At 30.6% G+C, this 23,821-nt stretch overlaps 1 long non-coding RNA gene across 1 annotated transcript; it reads right to left on the reverse strand.

Moving 5' to 3' along the window:
* Positions 1 to 22,358: 22,358 nt before the first annotated feature.
* Positions 22,359 to 23,341, reverse strand: LOC117926388. The gene is made up of 2 exons (XR_004653124.1): positions 22,732 to 23,341; positions 22,359 to 22,644 (listed from the first exon to the last, which is right to left on the reverse strand). It is a non-coding gene; the product is annotated as an uncharacterized LOC117926388 (long non-coding RNA).
* Positions 23,342 to 23,821: the final 480 nt, after the last annotated feature.

Consider the following 23,821-nt stretch of genomic DNA (forward strand, 5'->3'; position numbering starts at 1 on the left):
AACATAAGACACATATGCTAGCAAACATAGTATGATAATCCACAACTTCTTAGTTTCGTAAAAAAAAAAAAAAAAATTCATAAATTTCTAGTATTAGCATATTTCTATCATAATTGTAATATGACCAACCTATGTACAAACAAAATCATGATGTTAGTAGTTGAAGGTTATTTTTGGTATTTTTTTTCCTATACTTTTACTATAAGAACTTTGGAGGAATTTTTCACCTTTCCTTTCGCGTTTTGGAGTACTTGTCAAAATTAGTCACTTTTACCAAAATTGGTGACCCCTTGAAGGACTTCTCCCCATCAACTCATCTTATTTGGTGATTTTCCCTTTAAATTTTACCTTCACATATTTTGTGTGATTATAAAAGTTAAAAATTCTAATTTTTATAAACAATACTCATCTTCCATTTCCTTTTTATTTTATTTTCATATTAATTACAAAATAAAGTCAATTTTTTACCGACTTTATGACCGCCAACTCATTTATGAAGAAAGTATTTTAGAGCATGTTTGGTACATGAGAATGAAAATTTTCTTTTCATTTATATTTCTCCTTAAATAGGAATGAATTTGGAGATTCTATTTTTTTTTTTTGTAGTTTGATGCATAGAGGAATGTAAAATTAAAATGAATATTTATTTCTATTTCAATGTTAAGTAATAAAATGTATGAGAATGAAAAAAATATGAATGAGAATAAAAAAAAGAAATAAATTACTAATAGTTTCCATAAATATAGTTAAAATAATATTTTATTTTCATTTTTAAAAAACACTCACTATATATATAATTTAAAATAATTTTTGTTTTCATTTTAAAAAACATTTTTGAGAGTTTCTTTTTACTAAATGATAAAACTTATTTGGACTTGTGATTTAAAAAAAAAAAATGTTTTTAAAAATTAATGCCACTGTTTGGTTGTTCCGGTTTAGAACTAATTTTTAAAAATAAAGTAATAAGTTTAATAATTTAAAAAAATAGTATTATCAATTACTAGTTTTAAATTATTATTATTTATTTTTAACAAAATAAATCAATTATACTTTTATACGAGGTTAATATATATTTTATAATATTTATAAAAAATATAATTTATGATTTTATCATAATATTATTATTCATATTTTATTAAAGATTATTTATTTATTTTAATAAGACTTGAATTAAATTTATTTTATATTATATAAATTGAATTAATAATTTGTTTTTTTTTTACAAAATCAAAATAAAAAAATTGTTTTTGAGAACAATTTATCCAAAAAAAATTTTGCCTTTTAAATTTTTGATTTTTTTTTTTCAAAATAACTTGCATTAGGGAATCAAAATACCTCTTATTATGGGTGAATTGAAATTTTATTTATAAGAAAAATTTCATTTCCTTAGGAATTATTATTGATTTCATTCCTATTGTCACTTAAACTATCCAAATACAGGAATAGATGAGAAAAGAAATGAGATACTCATTCCTATGTACCAAACATGACTTTAATGGAATCAATTAATTATTAAATGCTAACTTCAACAACTAATTTTGTCAAATTTTAGAAAGAAAAAACACTTTTATTTTGAAAATGAAAATACTTTTATTGTCTTAGATAATAGAAAGGATTATAATAAAGGAGGAAGTATAAAATAAGATATGACATATGAGTCTCATTTTAATAAACAATAAAAATATTAGATGATGAATAATATAAACCAAACAAAGAGTGGCCATATCCATCACATTGGTCATATCTTTTTCGTATTTAGATATAAAGTTTTTTTCCTCTTTTAACTAAGGTGATGTTTATTTTTTGGACCTGATTTTAAATATAACTTAATTTAATAGTGTTAAATATTAAATTGTTTGTTTTTGTTTTTATATTAAGAAAAATATTTTTTTATATAATTTATTATAATAAATAAAATAAAAATAAAAATTTTAAAATTAAATGTGGTTAAGTCATTGTTGTGTGAATGAAAAGAAAGTGGTGATACGTTGGATAGTGATAGATAGTTGTGGTGGTAATGACAATAGTGACATGGTTTTGAACGAGGTATGAAGTTGAGTGGTTGGGATGGAACGAGTATTGATAGTGTGTTTTCTTGGGTCGAGGATGAGAGATGAATAAGTTACTTTTTGTATTTGAAAAAAGTCAAATATTTTGATTAAATAACTAGAAATCTAAAAGCAAATTACTTTAAACAATCAGTTAAAAAATCAAACAATACAATCGTATCTCTTTATATCTTTAATAAATACTTCAAATTTAGTTACATGATGTATATACTATGAAGATTCTACAAGGAACCAAAATTGAAATTGAAATCGAAATAAATGGGAACATATAGAGGGTACATAAGAAAAGCTTGTAGAATTTTCCCACCTTAAAATCCAAATACACAAAAGCAGATGCAACCTTCTGCCTATAACTTTGGGAAAAGTATATTTCCGTGTACTCATATAACAAAAACCATAAAATAGGAATCCAAGTTTATAAAATACAAATTTCAAATAACAATTTAAAAATAATTATCATTTTATTCATTATTTGATCAAATGTACAAATTTTGACTATTTAGATACTATCTTTTAACGATTTAGGTTATACCTTTGACCATCTTAGGTACTACTTTGATTAATGAGTTCATGAAATTTGAATTATTTTTAAAGGGTTCTTATTTTATAATCATTTTTACATGAGTGTGTAGAAACTTACTTTTTTTTTTTCCTGTCTCCCTTCTTCTGCCATATATGTCATTGCAACTTCTCGTCCTCAATAAACTCCCACCAAAACCTTGGGCACAAACCCATCTTCTCTTTTAGAAAACACCCACATAGCTAGCTTCAGAGGGGTGAAGCCTCATTTCACAACACAGATAACAACCAAGCAAAATTTTAGGTTTAACACTTATGATCTATTTTCTAATGGCTAACGTGAGCTCCTTGTGTACCAAAAATTCACTATACATATAAAGAAAATCCACAAACACTAGTAATGCATGAATTTAATTACTTAAGTTCTTTCCAAAAGAACATGGATCAAGATAAAGATTATGGTGAATTACTGTTTTCAGTCAAGGAATATATCATTAAAACATCTTTAAAAATTGATTTATACATACAATGTTGGATATTTTGGTAATTATGGGCCTACATATTAACACATTATACATTAAACTATCTTATTTTTGGGCTTAATTAAATGTGATCAATTAACTTAATGATGACCCTTCAAAGTATCTCTCTATATATGGACTGTATGAGCTTTGCAATGTGTAGAGACCAATTTTATTTTATTTATTAATGATAGACCAATAAATACAATAAAATAAAATAATAAGAGGCATAAATAGGGTGATGGTCCCTAGTCTAAACGAGAGGAGATAGAAAAATTGTTAATTATTCACATCCCATTAGTGAGTGATTTCAAGGTTGCAATACTCGTTTCAGATGTGGAAGATAAAACCCAAATACATAATTCCAATAGATTCAGGTATGTTTTCCGATATTATTATCCTATAGATTTAACATGAGATTCTGACATATATATTATTCAGTTGATTAGATTCTATATAATCATTCTGTATGATTTGTGATTTTCCAACAAGTGGTATCAGAGTCACTCTTGTTAATCTATTAGGTTTTAATTAAAGTTGTTTCATGGTGGATGAAAGTTTATATATATATATATATATATATATATAATCTGATTTCCATTCATTTATTCACCATTTTTTTGTGTGTTTGGTTTCAAGGAAAATTTTCTTTAATCCAGATTCCCCAGATTTTCTATTGTAAATAATTTTTTCAATAAATATCATTTTTTTTTATCAAAAGATATTTTCTCTTGAATTGTTTGTATATTTTTTTTGAGATAAAATATAAGTCTTTTTTTTTTTTTTGAAAATTTTGGGGATAAAGATGAAGTGGTTGGGTGATAATGACATTTTTTTTCCGTCATTATCTTGTTACATTTTGTTAAATCTTTTAATTAATAAGGTCATTTAGACATTGGGCCTAATATTTTAATAAGGTCATTTGAGCATTGGGCCTTAGTTTTTTAATAAGGTCATTTGGACATTAAGCCTAAGTCTTTTAATAAGGTCATTTGGGCATTGGGCCTAAGTCTTTTAATAAGGTCATTTGGACATTGGATCTAAGTCATTAAATTGGGTCATTTGGATTGTTGGACCCAAGTCCATTTAAGTTGGGTCAAGTGTTGGGTAGGGTCAGACCTTTGACTCACACATTTGACTGACCTAGTTGAACCTTTGACTGACCCATTTGATCGATCCAGTGGACCTTTGACTGACCCCTTTGATCACTGACTTTGATAGTTGACCCACAAAAAAAACTTGGAATGTTTAAAATCCAGTATTTCAATATAAATTAAATTGAAATTATATGTCACCAAAGTGACCTCTATTATGTAAATTTATTTATCTTGAAGTATGTAGATTTTATTATGGAATTCTATAAGTAGTATCTAAATCTATGCATAAAATAATCGACCTAAAGGAAGGTTATTTTTAGCCAGATTTTAGACACTTGTGGTAGTAAATATGTGATATTTTGGTGATGTCCATGCATGCAATAAGTCAATCCAAAGATAGACATATTGTTAGTAGAATTTGTTATCAATATTTATTGACTACTTTTTATAATAGTACCATTTACAAATTGTTATTTTTATCCAAAGACTAAATATCAAAGTTGTGTTAGGTATATTATAAGAGCCCATCTTATTGCTTTATTGTCATATGTATACATGTAGTTAATTCTTACATGCTTAAAGTAAATGACATTGTTGTATATTGTGAGCTTATTATTTTATTCTACATACAGTTAATGCTTCTGTTATATCTAATATATGCCAACAGAAACAACATTCTAGTGCTTAATGGCACTAACTTTGGAAAATGGAAAGAACATATTACTATTTTAGTTAGGTGTATGGATTTGGACTATGCGATTCGGACTGAATGACCTCCTGCCCTTACTAATGACAATATTATGGAACAAAAGGCTAACTTTGAAAAGTGGGAGCGTTTAACCGCATGAGTCTTATGATCATAAAGCACTCTATCCCAGATACCATTAGGGGTGCAGTGCCCAAGGAGAAAAATGCTAAGAGTTTTCTAAGCCAAATAGCAGACCAATTCGTTGGATTTGAAAAGGTCGAAACAAGCACCATTTTGTCCAAGCTTGTTTCAATGCGGTACAAAGTAAAGGGAACATAAGAGAGTACGTTATGGAAATGTTTAATCTTGTTCCTTGATTGAGGACACTATTGTTGGAGTTGTCTGATGACATTCTTATGCACCTAGTCTTGATCTCTCCCCCCGCACAATTTAGTCATTTAAAGATAAGTTATAATACTCGAAAGGAAAAATGGACTCTTAATGAGCTCATTGCTCAATGTGTGCCAAAGGAAGAGAGATTGAAACAAAAAAAGATAGAAAGAGCTTACTTAGTTGCTACCTCTCATGATAATGCTGCCAACAAGAAAAGGAAAAAAGAGAAATAATAATAAAGGAAAATGAACTGCAAATAGTGAGACCTCACAACCTAAGGTGCAACAAAAACAAGATAAGGTCATCACTTGTTTCTTTAGCAAGAAATGTGGACATGTGAAGAAGGATTGTCTTAAGTAGGCAAAATGACACGTCAAAAAGGGTAAACTTCTCAACTTTTTTTGTTTTGAAGTTAACTTGGCTTTAATACCAAATCACACTTAGTAGATAGATACAAGTGCAACTACTCACATAAGTGTGACAATGAAGGGTTGTCTAGGGAGTTGAGTGCCAATTGATGCTGAAAGATTCATTTATATGGGAAATGGCAATAGAGCTCTTGTTGAGGCAATTACTTTATTTAGATTGCAATTAGAATCTGGTTGTTATTTGGATTTAGATGAGACTTTTTATGTATCATCATTTTTAATGGAATTTGGTATCTGTTTCTTGTTTGGACAAATCTGACTACTCTTATTCATTTGGAAATGGAAAAAATGACTTTTCAATATTCAAATATGATTGGTATAGGTTCTTTGGTTGATAATCTATACAAATTGGATATTAATGTCTCACATATTAATGAATCCTTGCATGCAAGTAATTGTGGTACAAAGCATAAATTAACTGGTGAAAATTCTTCCATGTGGCATAAGCGTTTAAGACATATTTCTAAACAAAGGATTCAAAGACTTGTGTTAGAAGGAATTCTTGATTCCCTTAACTTTTCAGATTTGAAAATATGCATTGAATTCATTAAGGGAAAACAAACAAACGTCAGAAAAATTGGTGCCAATAGGAGTTCAGGTGTCTTGGAATTAGTTCATACTGATATTTGTGGTCCATTCCCTACGACTTCTTGGAATGGTTAATAATATTTTATTACTTCCATGGACAATTATTCTCATTATGGGTACTTATATTTGATTCATGAGAAGTCTTAATCGTTTGACGTTTTCAAATCATATAAAGTTGAAGTTGAAAATAAACTTGGAAAGAAAATTAAAGCCGTTAAATCTGTTCATGATGGTGAGTACTAGGTAGATATGATGGATCAGGTGAACAACGTCCAAGACCTTTTGCGAGATACTTATAAGAATGTGTCATTGTTCCTCAATACACCATGCCAGGGACTCCAAGTCAAAATAGTGTAGTTGAGAGATGAAACCAGACCCTAAAGAATATGGTATGATAAATCATTCTTCATTGCTAGAATCACTTTGGGGAGAAGCCACAAAAAATGCATTTTATATCCTTAATCGAGTTCCAAGTAAAGCAGTAGCTAAAACCCCATATGAGCTATGGATTAGAAAGAAGCTTAGTATTAGGCATCTTCATGTTTGGGGTTGTTCAGCTGAGACAAGGTTATATAAGCTTAATGAAAGAAAATTGGACTCAAGAATAGTAAGTTGCTACTTTGTAGGGTACCTTGTAGCCTCAAGTAAATCCTTTTCTGAGACGGGCAATGCTAAATTCATTGAGGATGTTGAATATGGTGGGAGTATTGGACTCAGGAGCTTTGTCTTTTAAGAGGAATGTGTTATTATTCCTATAGTTGCAACTGAAAATGTTTAGGTAACTATGCTTAGCATTATTCAGGATGCAAATCTAGAAAATCTAGACACTCCTAAGTTACCTCTTACTCATAATGAAGAACCCACTCTTGTTCAAGAGGAAGAACAACAATAACCTCAATTGGAAGTACCATTATGGAGATCCACTAAGGAGAGGAGAACGATGATTCTAAATGATTATATCGTGTATCTCCAAGAACATGAGTTTGATATGGGACTAGAAGATGATCCAATATCTTTTAGTCAAGCCAAACAAAGTGTAAACTCCTAGAAATGGATAGAAGCCATGAAATATGAGATGAAATCAATGAAATATAATGATGTTTGGGATCTTGTCAAATTGCTTGAAGGAGCAAAACCGATTGGTTGTAAATGGATTTATAAAACCAAGCAAGATTTAAAAGGAAATATCGAAAGATATAAAACACGTCTAGTCGCCAAAGGTTTCACTTAAAAGAAAGACATTGATTATAAAGAGACTTTCTCCAGTTTCAATGAAAGACTCTTTTAGAATCATTATGGAACTTGTAGCTCATTATGATTTGGAGTTACATCATATGGATGTGAAGACTGTGTTTCTCAATGGCGACATTGAAGAAACCATATACATGGTGCAACCAGAGAGTTTTGAATCCAAAGAGTCAAAACATATGGTATGCAAATTAAAAAAAATCCATCTATGGTTTAAAGCAAACATCTCGTTAATGGTATTGAAAGTTTGATCAAGTGATTACCTTTTTTGGTTTTAAGGAAAACACTATTGATCAATGTATTTATCAAAATATCAGTGGCAGTAAATTTATTCTTCTGGCGTTATATGTGGACAATATTCTGCTAGCAAGAAGTGATATAGGCCTGTTGCATGAAACTAAGAGATTTCTTTCAAATAATTTTGAAATGAAAGATCTTGGTAATGCATCCTTTGTGTTGGACATATAGATTTATTGAGATCATTCTTGTGGTATTCTTGGCTTATCACAAAAAAACATATATTGATAAAGTCCTTAGTACATTTGGCATGAAGATTGCACACTAGAAGATACTCCCATTGCTAAGGGTGATAAATTCATTTTGATTCAATGCCCAAATAACGAAATTGAGAAGAAAAAGATGGAAAACATCCTTTATGCATCACCAGTAGGGAGTCTCATGTATACTTAAGCTTGTACGCGTTCGGATATTGCATACGTAGTTGGTATGCTTGGCAAATATTTAAGTAACCCAAGAATGATCCATTGGAAGGTAGCAAAACGGGTCATGAGTATCTATAGAGAACAAAAGATTTCATGCTCACATATCAGAGATCTGATCATTTAGAAATCATAGGGTATTCTGATTTCGACTTTGCTGATTGCATTGATAGCAGAAGATCCACTACTGGCTATGTTTTTATGTTGGCTGAAGGAGTTGTCTCATGGAAGAGTGTTAAGCAATCACTCATAGCAACTTTCACCATGGAAGCATAATTTATAGCTTGTTATGAGGCATCAAATCAAGCAATATGGATGCAAAATTTTATCACTGGATTGCGTATTGTTGATGGCATTGAGAGACCATTAAGGATAAAATGTGATAATAAAGCTGCAGAATTATATTCTAACAACAATAAAAGCTCGTCAAAATCAAAGCATATTGACTTGAAGTTTTTGGTTGTTAAGGAGAGAGTTCCGAGTTTTTAGGTGTCTATTGAACATTCTAGTACAAACTTCATGATTGCGGATTCGCTTAGGAAAGGTGTACCACCTAAAGTGTTTCATGAGCATGTGGTTTGTATGGGTGTTGTTCATCTTGGTGATGTGCTTGTATAGTGGGAGTTTGTTGCTTGATGTTCATTAGTTAATGATATGTTTTTCTGATCAGACTTAAGTATTATTCTTGTTTTGCTTATTAAAAACTTTGAAATAAAGTTATATTCTTTTAATTGCAGTTTTGCATAAAGTTTGAGAATGTGTTGAACTCTTTTGGGTTATAAAGTTGGACCAGTTGAAAATAGGCATAATATGGGATCAAATTACATGAAATTTCCATGCTACACATCCATACTTGATCTATGTCATTGATTGTATTAATGTGGTGATCATTGATGGGTTTAGTTACGAAACATGTAACGAAGATCGCTTTGGTTCTATATTGGTATAATTCTTGGACCAAATTGTTTTGAGATGCTTATAGTTAAGATAGCAAATACTGAGCTCATTTTTGTAATGTTCAATTATTTAATGACCTATGTGGCCCAAGTGGAAGATTGTTGGATATTTTAGTAATTATGGACCTACATATTAACACATTGTACATTAAACTATCTTATTTTTGGGCTTAATTAAATGTGATCAATTACGTTCATGATGGGCCCTCAAAGTATCTCTATATATATGGACTGTATGAGCTTTTCAATTTATAGAGACCAATTTTATTTTATTTATTAATGATAGGCCAATAAATAAAATAAAATAAGAAGTGGTATAAATAGGGTTATGGTCCCTAGTCTAAATGAGAGGAGATAGAAAAATTGCTAATTATTCACATCCCATTAGTGAATGATTTCAAAACTGCAATACTCGTTTGAGATGTGGAAGATAAAATCCAAGTACATAATTTAATGAATTCAGGTATGTCTTCCGATATTATTATCCTATAGATTTAGTATAAGATTCTGGCATATATATTATTCAATTTATCAGATTCTATAATTATTCTATATGATTTGTGATTTTCCAACCTACAATATCGGACTAGATCCAAATAGTTTGAAACTATGTAGGCTGATTGGCTTTGGTGGAACTAAATATTAAGAACCTCATTAAAAGCATTGGCTGATAATAATAGACCATTGCTTGAACGTCAAGAAAACTTCACAAGAACTTTTCACCCACTAGAAAAGGCCAAAATTCATAAAGAAAAAAAAATACTTACAATATTAAGTTGCAGTTGATCGAAAAGTATCGCTTTTCTACCATCTTTCACCTTATGTAGCTAAAGTTTTTTTGTTGAGAAACTTAACAAAAATGGAAAGATTGAAGGAAAAGAATCCAGATAAAGACGAAAAGATGCATAACGAGTCAACAAAGAAAAGACCCAAACTTATTCCATGCAGACTTCAGAAAGACACAAAGAAAGAAAGAAAGTTAGTCACCCATGAGTTAATAATCACCAGAGAGTAGCAATCTTGACCCATCAAGAATTTGAATTTAAAACATGCATGTTTGAGAGGAATGAGGTTCTAGTTCAACACCTTCACTTTGTATCGTGAATGCATTAAACCATCCAACATTCCCCTCAAAAAACAATCGTTCATCTCAGTCCCACTTCTTTCTTTTTCTCCAAAATCCTAGCATTTATACTCAAAATTTTTCTATAGGTATGCATATGAAAACCCTTGTGCCCACCTATCCTTTATAGAGACAGAGATGGGATGTCATAGAGTCCTAAGTGTGTTGGGAAAATTATTCTTGAGGCAATAAAATGTAATAAATTTTGTTTAGACTTATCTTAAAAACATAAATGATTTTTAAAAACTGTTTAAAAAGGTAAGGGTATGTTTGACCATGTTTTCTAAAACTTGTTTTAAAAATTGTTTTTTTATTTTTTAACTTAAAACCAATTTTTAAAAACAAGTTTCGGAAAACGTTGACTAAACAGGCCTATGTTTTCGTTTTATTTTTTAAAAATAAGTTGTTCTCTAAAAATTGATTTATTTTATTTTGTTTTTAAAAATTGTTTCTAAAGAATAATGGCTAAACAATATTACAAATTTTTAAAAACATTTTTCTCTTTTTTAAATAGAAAACTGTTTTTAAATCACACGACCAAACCGACTTTAAGGTATTAAAAAAATTTAATACCTCAACCTTTAAAATTAGTTTTTTTAATTAAAGATATAAATAAATTTATATTTCTATATAATAATTATTATACCTTATATGAAAGTTACAAAAAAAATGTCTCTAAACTAGCATAATAAGTCATTTTTTATTTTTTATTTATCAATAATATTTATGATAAAAACATGATTTTAAAAACTAGACCGGATCGGCCAGTCACGGTTCTAGTCCGGTCCGATCGATTAGACCGGAATTACATTGATCCGGGATTGGATTGCTTGAATCGGTGGTCCAACCGGTTCCCTTTGAACCGGCCAGTTCGATTAAATTTAATTTTTTTTTTAACAACATCAAAACAACGCCGTTTTGGAGGGTATAAAATCACGACAACAAAGTGTAAACCCTCCTTCCTCTCCCCTTATAGCAATTGTCGCTCCACCCAGCCTCGACGTGCCGTGGCCTGCGACACCCAGACAGCTCCCACTAGCGGTCATTACAAGCTGGCAAGCTTTCCTGTCGTCGCCTCTTCCTAGTTTCCCACCGCAGCGTTGGAAGTCGGCAAACCTCCTTGATGTTGGAAACCACCCCGACCGGCTAGTACCCCACCCCTCCACTCAGCTATTAACATCCCACACCCCCGACTGGCTGTAAATGGAGGAAAGGTGACACCAATGGGTTCAGGAGTTGTACGGATTGCAATGAAAATGCTCTAATCAGGCGCCTTTCTTGTTCCATTCTGGCACTTTGACCATTTCAATCAGAAACTGAGAAAAGAGAGGGAAAGAGAAAGAAATGGAAAAAGAAAAAAAAAATTGTCATTATTCATGCAATTAGTTAGGTAGTTTCTTTTTGGGGGGTTTAATTGCAAAGAAAAAACTCTGTCTTTCTAGTTTGATATTTTTCTTTTTAGTGGTTTCAATTAGATTGGTAGTTTGACTAGTTTCTTTACAGGTGAAACAATCATAGGAAAGAGGCATTTTAATTTGAATGTGGGGGCAATGGGTGATGGGGTTGGAGCCAATTGAGATATGACAAAATATCATATTTCTAGCATAAACTGATAAACAACTCCCATTGCTCTGTGCCATTATTCATTTAGATAAATTTACCCATTGATATGTGATTGTTATAAATTGTTGATGACTTTCGTTCTCTAGATTAATGTGGGATTTTTGTTTCTAATTTGATAGAGAAATAAAATATGGAATCAAACTTGATTCCATCCTTTGGTCATGATTCAACTACCAATTCACAATCAACTAGAAGTAAGACCGATCCTGCATGGGAACATGTTTCTGAAGAAAGATATGCAAATGGAAGGAAAGCTTTTATTTTTTTTTGTATTGTAAAAAGATTACAAAAGGTGGGGGTATTCATAGAATGAAACAACATTTTGTTGGAGTGAAAGGAGATATTGGTCCATGTAAATCGGTTCCTCCTGATGTCAAATTTCAAATGGAAAATTCTTTGCAAGAGTTTATGAATTTCAAGAAAGCAACCCAAGAAGCATATGGATATAGAAATCCTTATGGTCCTAATGTATCACAATTTGAAGGGGATATGGCAAAAGGTGAAGAAGAGGTTCAAGAAATGCAAAGTCCTATGACAACTAGTAGTGAAAAAAGAAAAAAATCAACAATGGGTAAGTATTTTGCACCAAGAAATAATTGAGGAGCTTAACCTTCCATGAGGAGTGTATTAGTTGGAAAATGAGCTATTTGGAGAATGGATATGGCGGTTGGGAGATTCTTTTATAATGCATGCATTCCTACTATTGCTGTGAATTCCTTCTACTTCAAGCCAATGTTGGATGTTATATCTACAATTGGTCCTGGATATAAGGGTCCAAATTACCATCAGCTGCAGGTTAATCTTTTAAAGGATGCCAAGAAGGAAGTTTAGTTACTTGTGGACTTTTATCATGCAATTTGGGCGAAATTTGGCTGTACAATAATGGGTGATGGTTGGGCAGATAATAGACAAAGAACACTCATCAACTTCCTTGTGTATTGTCCTGAAGGAATATTATTTTTGAAATCTGTTGATGTTTCAGACATTGTCAATGATGCAACTAATTTGTTTCTGTTCTTTGATGAGGTGATTGAATGGATGGGTCCACTCAATGTAGTTCATATAGTGACTGATAATGTAGAAAATTATGCGGCCACGGGGAGATTGATTTCTCAAAAGCATAAACACATCAATTGGTCACCTTGTGCAGCTCATTGTCTTAATTTGATCTTTAAGGATATTAATAAGATGGACCATGTTGCTGAACTTGTAAGACGTGCATTAAAGGTGACAATTTTTGTGTATAATCATGTTGCTTTGTTAAGTTGGTTAAGAAAAAGAGACGGATGGAGAGAGATTCTCTGACCTGGTGTAACTCGCTTTGCTACTACATTCATTGCACTAAAGAGTCTTCATGATCATAAACATGACTTGCAAGCTTTAGTGACTAGTAAGTTCTTTGTGGACTCTAGATATTCAAAGGATAATAAAAGCAAAGTTGTAGTTTCCATCATCTTAGATAATAGATTTTGGAATGATTGTTTGATTGTTGTGAATCTTATGTCTCCACTAATGCGCTTATTGCGTATTGTTGATTGTGATGAGAGGCCTTCGATGGGATATGTGTATGAAGGCATGTATAGGGGTTCGTTTGGGCATCAAGAAATTGTTTAACTACAGTAAAAGACTATATAAGCCTTATACAGAGATCATAAAGCAATGTTGGGATCAACAACTAAAGAAAAAAATTCATTCAGTAGCTTATTGGTTGAATCCATGTTTCCAATATGATCAGGAAAACTTTTTTAATAAGCGAACTGTAATTAGAGGTGTCATGGATGTTATTGATCAGAAAGTTCTGAAAGGTAAACTTGATACAACCTGGTAAAGGAAAACTTTTTTAATAAGCGAACTTTTTTAATAAGCGAACATGTTTCCAATGAATGAAATGAAGTTGTTTCGTGATCGATTGGGAAGTTTTGGAAGAGACCTTGCTTATTCTTCATTTGAAGTACTTCAACCTGGTAAAAGATTATTTTCATTTATTAGTGTGTTTGTTTTTTTTTATTAGTTACCTACTTACTATTTAATATTTTAAACTTGCTAATGCATTTTTTTTTTCTCATTTTTAATGTGAAATGGTAACTAGATGAATGGTGGAGGCTACATGGATACAATGCACCACATTTGGAAAAGTTGGTCATTCAAATATTGAGTCAAACTGCATCGTCTTCTGGATATGAGAGGAATTGGAGTGTCTTTGAACATATACATATCAAAAGAAGGAATAGATTGGAACATCAAAGGCTTAATGATCTTGTATACGTTCATTGCAATTTGCGGCTAAAAAATCGATATAAATGTTTTCTTAGTTGTTTTGAATTTAAATTCTTTTATTCACAATTATGAATAAGTATATGCTTTTCTTTTTTAGGTTCTATAACAAGAAAAGAATCTATGATCCCATTGACTATGCATGCATTGATGAGACCGATTTTTGGATAGTTGATGAAGATAAGCCAATAGAGCTAAATGTTGAAGAATTGGAAAATCTTCTATACGAAGAAGGGTCAATTCCAATAAATGAAGTGGAAGGTTCAAGTTCTCACATTGGTTAGTAGAATATTTAAACTTATAAAAGTTCAATAATTATATATTTTTTTTCTTCAAAAATGATTTCTTGTTGATATATATTCAATATTTTGTAGATGATGAGGATGGTGGTGGCGTGGCTATAGAAGGGCTTGATGTGGAGAACTTTGGTTTTCTAGATGCTCATTTTCAATCTCCATATTTTAATTTCCAAAATGAACGAAGACATGAATTTTATATTTATTAGTATGCAAAAATTTTCATGAATATTCAAACATTGACATGTTATATTTTGAGTAATTATTTAAGTGTTGTGGTTGACATTTGTATTATCTATTATGGACAATGTGTTAAGCTAACAACTCTTTGATAATTTGGTTATTATAGGATAACAAGGGTTTGATTATTTGATAAATATTGGGTTTATTGACATTATGAATGTATTACATCTTATATTGTGTTATAGATATCATATATGATGATTGATGACTTCTACAGGTAAAAAAACTTGTGAAAAAACTCAACAAACAAAGTAAATGTTGTCAAAATTTAGATAGAATTTATTAATTTATTAATTTTTAATAATATATAAAATAATAAAATATATATTTATGACATCACCAGTTCGTTAGTCTGATCAGTGAACCGTGAACCGACAACTTTTCCGATTCAATGACCGGTCCAATTCTGAAAACATTGGATAAAAATATTTAAAATTTATAAATAAAAATATTACAATATGTTAAATATATGAAAGAAATATGTATATGTTAAATATTGGATAAATTGTATATATATTTCTTTAATTCTATTTTTCTTTGGGTTGTATAAAATAAGTGACAAAAAAATTGAGAAAAAAAATGAAGAAAATGTATGGGAGGATCATTTATGACGTATGGGATAGATATATTAGACATCCCATTTTCAACTTCGGATTATTAAGAAAAAAGTGTGTACAAATAACATCTTATTGTTGCATTGAAACATATAAATGTTGACTAATTGGGCTAGCATTGAATTTGATAAAATGAAATGATATAATAATTGAAAAATGACATTATTTGGGAAAACACATTGAAGGATGAAATTACACATTGAATTTCGACAATCAAAAAAGTGTTTGTGATTGTTGGAGAAGAGAAGTTTGTTAAGCTTGATTGAAATATGATATTTGATGAGACAACTTATCCTATCGTATTATTGATCAAACTTTTATCGTATTCCATGTTATATTATGAAAAAAATGTACTTATTACTTAATTTTTTTAGCAAGAATTTAAATAATTTATTTTTTAATAAATAATTAATTATCTTTTATATATATAATTGGACTGGAAATTAAGCTAATTAACCAACAATGTAGTTTTTAGATTGCCAATTCTTAGTATTACTTTTTTGAACCATAAAAATGATTAATAAAATTATATTAGAAAATTTTAAAAATAGTGAAATGATGGAGTGAAAACAGTAAGAAGGAAAAAAAAAAGAGAAATAAAAACCGATTAATATAGATTTTGTGAAAATTTTATTTTGCATGTAGTTCTTACATTTTTTTCGTCAAACACTTATCTTCATTTTAGTTATGGTGTTATGATTTTATATGAAATTGTATAACTAAAAGAAAATGAATGATATAGGATTATACTAAACATTATAGTAAAACACATTAAAAGTGTGTTTGATAATGTTTCTATTTGAAATGTTTTTATGAAAATTACCTATCGAATGCTTCTAAAAAAAATATTACAACTAATTTTTCAACTTTTTAAAGGTGCTTCTAAATTTTGTCAAATGTTGGATCTTTCTTTAAAAACGTTTTTTATACTAGAAGTGCTTTCCAAAAGCATTGTCAAATAAATTCTACGAGAGTGATTCTAGTAAGCAATGTTTTTGAAAAAAAAAAAAATAGAAGCTTGACAAATTTTAGGAAACACTTTTAAAAATATGAAAAATCACTTTTGATATTTCCTATATAAAAAAAAAAAAAATACTTAATAGATGATTTTCTTAAAAATACTTTTTTTTTAAAAAAACACTTCCACTAAAAACACTTGTAGTAAAAATATTACCAAACACGCTCTACATGTCAAACTATTATACTACACTTTAGAGTGTGTTTACTTGAAGTGTTTTATATAAAAGTGTTTTTAAGATAATCACATATTAAATGTTTTTTTTTTCAGAAAATATTATAAGTGATTTTTCAATACTATAAATGATTTTTCATATTTTAAAAAATGTTTTCTAAATTTTGCTAAACATCTACTTTTTTTGTCAAAAACATTTTTTAGACTAATAACATTTCTTAAAATCACTACTAAATGAAATCTTAATTTATGACTTAACTTAGGATGGAAAGATTTTTTAATTTTTTCATTTTTTTTTTTCATTTTTATGAATTTGAGAATTTGCCATTACGCGAATTATGTTAATAAGGCATTAGGGCTTTTGAGATGGCTCTTGTTTTAGCAATTTGGATTTTTGTAAATCTCCTAGATTTTGGAGAAGAAGTTGCATTTAGATCGTATACACAAAATTTGTGTTTTATGAGATTAAGGGACAAAAAATATAATGGACAAATTTCTATTTAGAAGAAAAGGAATATGAGTACACTCCTATGCAACATTCTTTAAAATAAGAATATATAATCCTCTTATTCCGTCTCTCAAGTTAATCTTGATTTGAAGATGTAGTTGACTAGGCTTGATCTTGGTTTTTCTACTTTGAGAATATTAGAATTTTAACAAGAAATTTAAGCTTGAAACAAATTTAGAGAGTGCTGGAAGACACTAGTGGAATTCTGTGGACCCTCTATTATAATAAATTTCTCTATTTATAGAGGATCTTAGATAAGGATAGATTGGTCCAAATTAAGATTTAATTATTTTTAAAATTTTGAAATACACTATTTTATTTCCAAATCTCATGGGTTCTAATATAAATTTCTTGAAATTTTAGGAAAAGTTGTACAAGACAAATTCCATCTAATAAGATTATTATTTTAATTTCCCGAAAGTTTAGGAATTATTGTGTGAAAGAAATCCTATTTAAATAGGATTAATAATTTTTTATTTCCTAGTATTTTACATCCTATTTAATTAGGATTATAAGACTTGTTTTTTTTATCTCAAAAATTTATTGTGAGACTTGATTTGTGAAGATATTAACATTGCACACTTCGCTCTCTCATCCTCATATTAATTTTTTTTTTTTGAAAAGCCATTATTCTCTAGGTTTGAAATAGGCAAAATGACTAAGAAGCTTTTATAAACTAAACTTTATGAGGAAAATAATTATTTTAAAAATCAATTTAATTGGGTGTGTAAAATATAATATATTCAAGCACTAAAGGAATGACAAAGCAATAATTATATTCTTGCCTTGATTTGTGATCTCAATAACATTTATGATGTAAGGTTGAATCACTTTGTGATTTTTATTTTTATTTTTATTTTTCTATTCAATATCTTTTTAACTTACCACTCCAGTAGAGTAGACATGTCACTTGGATTGGTGTATGTTGTTATAAAGAAAATAACAAAAAATTTAAGAATGGGAGTGTGACTTAAGACCTTAACCTTATAAAAGAGATTTATAACTCTTAGAGGGTATTTGGCAAAACTTAATACTTATTACTTAATGACTTAAGTTACTTTATATAGCTTCACTTTAGTTATATTGGTTGATGTCAATAAGTTACTTTTAGCTTAATAGAAAAAATAAAATATTTTTTTTTTTCTATTCAACCAAAAAACAAACACCACCAGTTAAATTATACTTAAATTATTGATTTAAAATTTATTACTTAATTTTTACTTTAAGTATTAAAATTGTTTGATAAAATTAATTTAAATTTTATTATAAATTATTAAATTGACATATTTATTCTCATAAATTATAATTACAACAAAAGAGGTCGAGTAACAATAAAGGTCGTAGAGTAGTAAAAGAGATTATGAAGATAATTAAGACAAATGTGAATAAAAAGGTAAAATGAAGATATTGACTTAAAAATAAGTTAATTATTTTTACTTATTACTTAAAGTTGTTTTTTACTTTAAGTCATACTATTAAGTTATTTTACCAAACAAACTTAATTTATTTAATGACTTAAATTAAGTTACTAAGTCACTTTAAGTTTTTAAGTTAGTTTACCAAACATATACTTAGTCTTCCCATCAAAGGTTACACGAGAGTTATACTTTTCATTTACCAATATTGTGCAATAAGTTAATGAATAATAGTGAGTTACCAACTCAAATGCATTCATATAATTACATAGGTTACATTATCTTCGTACAAAATAAATTTCATAATAATTAGATTACAAAAGTTGCAACACGATAATCATATAAATGAAAATTTCCTTAACTTCTCATTTATAATTTTTGTCATTCTACATGATGCCAACATACGAGGGCCATCGTTTTACATCCTTGTAGTCAAGGTACTAACAGATTGACACTTAGAAGAGAGGAATTAAAATATCGATTAGACGAGATTTGGTTGTTATGAGAAAATTTTTCTTATTCGTATTTTCATTCTAATAAACAATCTAAATGCAGTATTGAACGAGAACCTAATTATTTGTTCCAACATTCTAAACATAATATACCCTAAACTAATCAAACATTCCAAAACATAACATGCCCAAGTCGAATTACAGACTCTTTGTTCATATTATAGAAATGATAAAAGGAGTAACTTGAATGATAGACCTCAAAGAATCAAATAATCATGGGAAGAGTTTAAGAACATGCAAGATTGTAAAAGCAATTAGTTCAATAAGCAGGATAGCCTTGGTCTTGTTCTCCACTTTGGGTAGCAGAGGAACTCCACAAATTTTAGAAATGACTACAAGGATATAAATCAAGGACGCGACTTATAAGCAGTGTGTGGCACAAGGAGAAATCAATTAATTTCTTCAGGAAGGTCGCTTCAATTGAGAATGATCCAAGTTTAACTGGGTATATATTATTTGTAAATTCTTAGATCATCGGATTTTGGTGCATTGGCCTTACCATAACCATGGAATTCTGGTCGTATGGTGCTTGTTCGGATCTTCTGCTGCAACAGTTGGGCAAGAGAGGTGCTGCATATTCCCTGGTTTTACCAGGAAGCTATGTGTTAAGGCTTAGACCTTGGGTGTAGAACTAATGGCAGTAAGTATTCTTTTTGTGACGGTTGCTTTATATCTTCCTTCTGTGGCCACTGAATTCTTATGGTTGCCTTGATCAGGCCTTATTTCTTCATTTTCTCCTTCTTAATGCTTTTGCTGGCTACTGCCAAATAGTAAGATAAAAAAAGGGAAGGCATAAGCAAGGTGGACAAGGATGAAGCCTGGACCTGGACCTTGACCATCTAGTGGGGCTAAATCTCAAAATTTCCAGTACGGGAAGAACCAAGAAAGCTTCAAAAAGAAGAGAGAAAACCCTGGTGATTTTGAGCCAAACAACTTCCTCTATCAACCTAACCTCTCACTACAGACCAAAAGGATAACAAATACCTCAAATGCCTATGACATCACTTCTCTCTTAATTCCTGTGTGAATGCAATGAGCTAACCAACATTTCCCCTAAAAAAAGCCATGTCACTACAACTTCTCTTCCTCTATGAGCCCTCAACAATACCCTAGGGGACAAAGACATCTTCTCCAAAAAACAAAACCCTAACTAGCAGAGCTTTAGAAATTAGAGAGGGAGCAAGAGGCATTCATTTTAAGCTGGCTCGCATTTGATGACAGAGAGGGAGTTGTCAGACTTGTCAATGGAATCAATTGAAATATAATTGTTTTGAAACCAGAAAACTCAATATTAAGGCCTTGTTTGGAAGGCGGCATCTAAAAAGCCCAAAACCAGGTTCAGAAGTCATGAAATGGGACCTTATGGAGTCCCCAAGGAGGAAAACCAAATGCTCTTACTTGCAATTTCATGAGCAGCAGCCAAAGACACGAGTATCAAACGCTTCTGAAATTGTTTCCAAACACAACTCAACAATACACTAACTATTCTATTGCTTCACTAATAATGCATAGGACACAAACACTAGCGCTTGCCAAAGCAAAATTTGTGGTTGTGTTCCACCAAACTGTTCACTAATTGAGACTTTAGCTACAATGTTGGGATAAGCAATGGACGCACGCACTAGTGTTTCTTTCCTTCATTTTCATGCCTGCCAATGCATCGTCCAGTCCTAGATGCTGCCAATTGCTGTAACAAGTCACCCCTCCTTTGTGTCTTGAATTAATGACACCCCTTTTGGTGCCTCTTCCTTTTGATCGTACCATGATGACAACTTCAAAAAATATGAATAGACCAGTTCCACTCTTTGAAAATTGATCTGTCATCTTAACATCCCTTCATTTATTTCATGTACTAATATCTGATAATATGGCTCCTCATGTCGATTTCCATTGAAAATCCACAAGTTTCATGTGGGCTATATATGAGAAACACTTATATATGGCTCCACATATATATATTGATATGTCAAAACGGGGTACAACTTTCACTACTCTCGTATCAGCATCCACAGAACATGACAAATTAATCTGACCAAGCTTATAATTCAATAATATGAACTCCTATGGATTAATCTATGATTATTGGAAAGTGGATCCACAAGTTTTTCTAGGTAAGTTACAAGCTCCGAGAAAATTACGACCTCATTGTTTTGTTTTAAAGAACATTAACTAAGGAAAAAGACCAAAAGTTTAAAATGTAATAGTTTATGTGCTTTCCTAAAGAACATTAACCAAGGCACAGCATTCTGGTAGTGTTGTTTAACTCAAAGAATCATTAGAACATTTTTAAAAATTAATTTCTTCATAAAAAATACTATGTCATTTTAGTTTCTAGAGACTAGATTCGACATGAGTTCTAAGACCGAAAAGTAGATTAATTTGGGCAGGAGAAGTTGTATTGAGAATTTAAGATTTATTCAAATTATGTAGACTGATTGGCTTTGGTGAACTAAATCTTTCTGGTAAACAACCCCATAGAAAAAGCCAAAAATTCATGACACTTCTACAGAAGCCATCATCAACAAAACCCACTAGTGTAGAGTCTCCCTAGACTCCGAAAGTTGCAACTGATAAAAAATTGTTCATGTTTCTTCGATCTTTTCACCATTGGTTGAGAAAAGATGTAGCTTTCTAGATAGGCCAAACACAAGAACAATGCATATCATAGATCACAAGGCAGCTGCAGGCTTGCCAAAGCAACAAGGTTTATGGATCTGCATCAAATCAAATAGAGAAAATCATACGATACAAGGCCTATATCCAAATCCAAATACTAACTCCATTGCTTTCCATATACCCATGCTCTAATATGAAACTGCATACTTAAAATCACTTAAGATCTTCCAGTAATTATTGAATATCTAATACAGTTCGCACGGGAGAGCAAGCCTACAATGTCAAGCGGAGTTCCAAATGTCATATCAAACCCCAATGAAGTTTACCCAGTAGGGTTTTGAGATGAGGGTGAGAGGATGAAAGTCATTGAATGAGTTGACAGTGAATGCGTGTACATCACTGCTTTCCTTGTCTCTAGTTTTCACAGAAAGAGAATCGAACCGAACCCCATATACATACAAATCTGATGATCATTTATTTTCCATTTCAAGAGCTTTGCTTTCATCACAAGTGAAAGCATTATTGCATAAATTATTGGTTTCGAAGATCAGACATGAATGTATCTAGTACAGAGCTTGTCTAGTTGAACATTCTCAAGAAAAACTACATCAGAAAGAAAAAAAGAAATGGAAGATAGAGAGAAGTTTACATGAGTATGGAGAAATTAATGTGTAAATACAAAAAAAAAAAAAAAAAAAGAGAGAGAGAGAAAAAAAAAGAAAAACAGGCTAGGATCTTATAGGTATGTTGTTCAGAAACCCTAGATGCCTAGGAAACTTGACTGACATCCACAATTAATATGATGCAAGATTTTTGGTTTTCAGAGTCCTCTTCAATAAATCTTTCTCAGCAACTGATCATTTTGGTCATTTGGAGAAGCAAATCTTTCTGTTTGCAGCAACATAACTAGAAATCAAAGACCCATTCCAATTGGGAAAGTGTTGATGAGCAAAGGCTGTGTTCTTGCTGGGGGAGAAACTTCAACTTCACAAAAAGGAAAGACTGAAACAACAGAATCCAGATAAAGACGAAAAGAACAATAATGGGTCAACATTAAAAGAAAAAAAGAACAGAAAAAAAAGGACCTACCCTTTCAAAGTCAATGGCATCTAGTGATCTGTGTTTGTTTTCATTATCAACAAGTGGTTGGAACTGATTCCATGCAACCTTCAAAAAGACAGAGAGAGAGAGAGAGAAAGAGGGTTTGCCATTAATCAATTACCTGAGAGTTGCAACCTTGAGAGAGTTGGGAGATGGTCGATGGGGAAATGAAAAACCCATAAGGATCTAAACCTAAAATCTCAGAATTTTCTAGGAAAACAAAAGGAGACAAAAACCCTAGATTGCCGTGACTGAACAACAGTCTATACATCATCAACCCTAGAGGCATACGGAAGAGATTCAAATGCATATAGATAGAACATGTATATTTGAGAGGAATGAAGCCTGGTCCGACACCTTCACTTATATATCTTCATCTTATGTGAATGCCTCGAGCCAGCCAACATTCCCCTCAAAAAACAGCCAGTCATCTCACTCTGCTTTCTCTTCCTCCCTCTTCAAAACCCTAGGGTGAGGGAAATCTAAATCTAAAACCCTAAAACAAGAACACATCTCAAACCCTAGGGTAATAAACACACTTCTTCTACCTTCTACATGTATGGATAAGAAAACCCTAGAGCCCACATAGCTTTTATAGAGAGATAGAGAGCTGGAGAGATGGGGAGATGGGGGCGGCACAGAGACTTCAATTTTTATCTCCTTATTTGTTGATATTTCAACCCCCAACGAGTTTTCTTCTCTCGTGCAAACCACGCTCCAATAGTAATTTAAATAATAAAAAAAAAAAAACCATTTCTCCACCTTATTAAACTCAAAAAATGAAGCAAAAACGTATTTATTGTAACAAAAATTATTTTTATTTTATTTTACAAAATATGATTAATATTTGAAGAAATAAAAGTAAATCAAAATTTCACAAATATTTTTTTTTTGAATTTTTTTTTTTTAAAATCATTCATATAATTCCATTTATGAATCAAAGAGAGTCGAGTTTAAGACACCCAATTATTGAAAATAGAATTGATTCAAGTGAAAAGTGAGTTGCACGCTCTTCAAAGTGTAGTGGGGGTTGACAGGCGCAGAATGGAGCGTTACCAAATAGTGCACTAAATTTGGG

Source organism: Vitis riparia, chromosome 12, assembly GCF_004353265.1.
Source record: "Vitis riparia cultivar Riparia Gloire de Montpellier isolate 1030 chromosome 12, EGFV_Vit.rip_1.0, whole genome shotgun sequence".
Taxonomy (NCBI): Eukaryota; Viridiplantae; Streptophyta; class Magnoliopsida; order Vitales; family Vitaceae; genus Vitis; species Vitis riparia.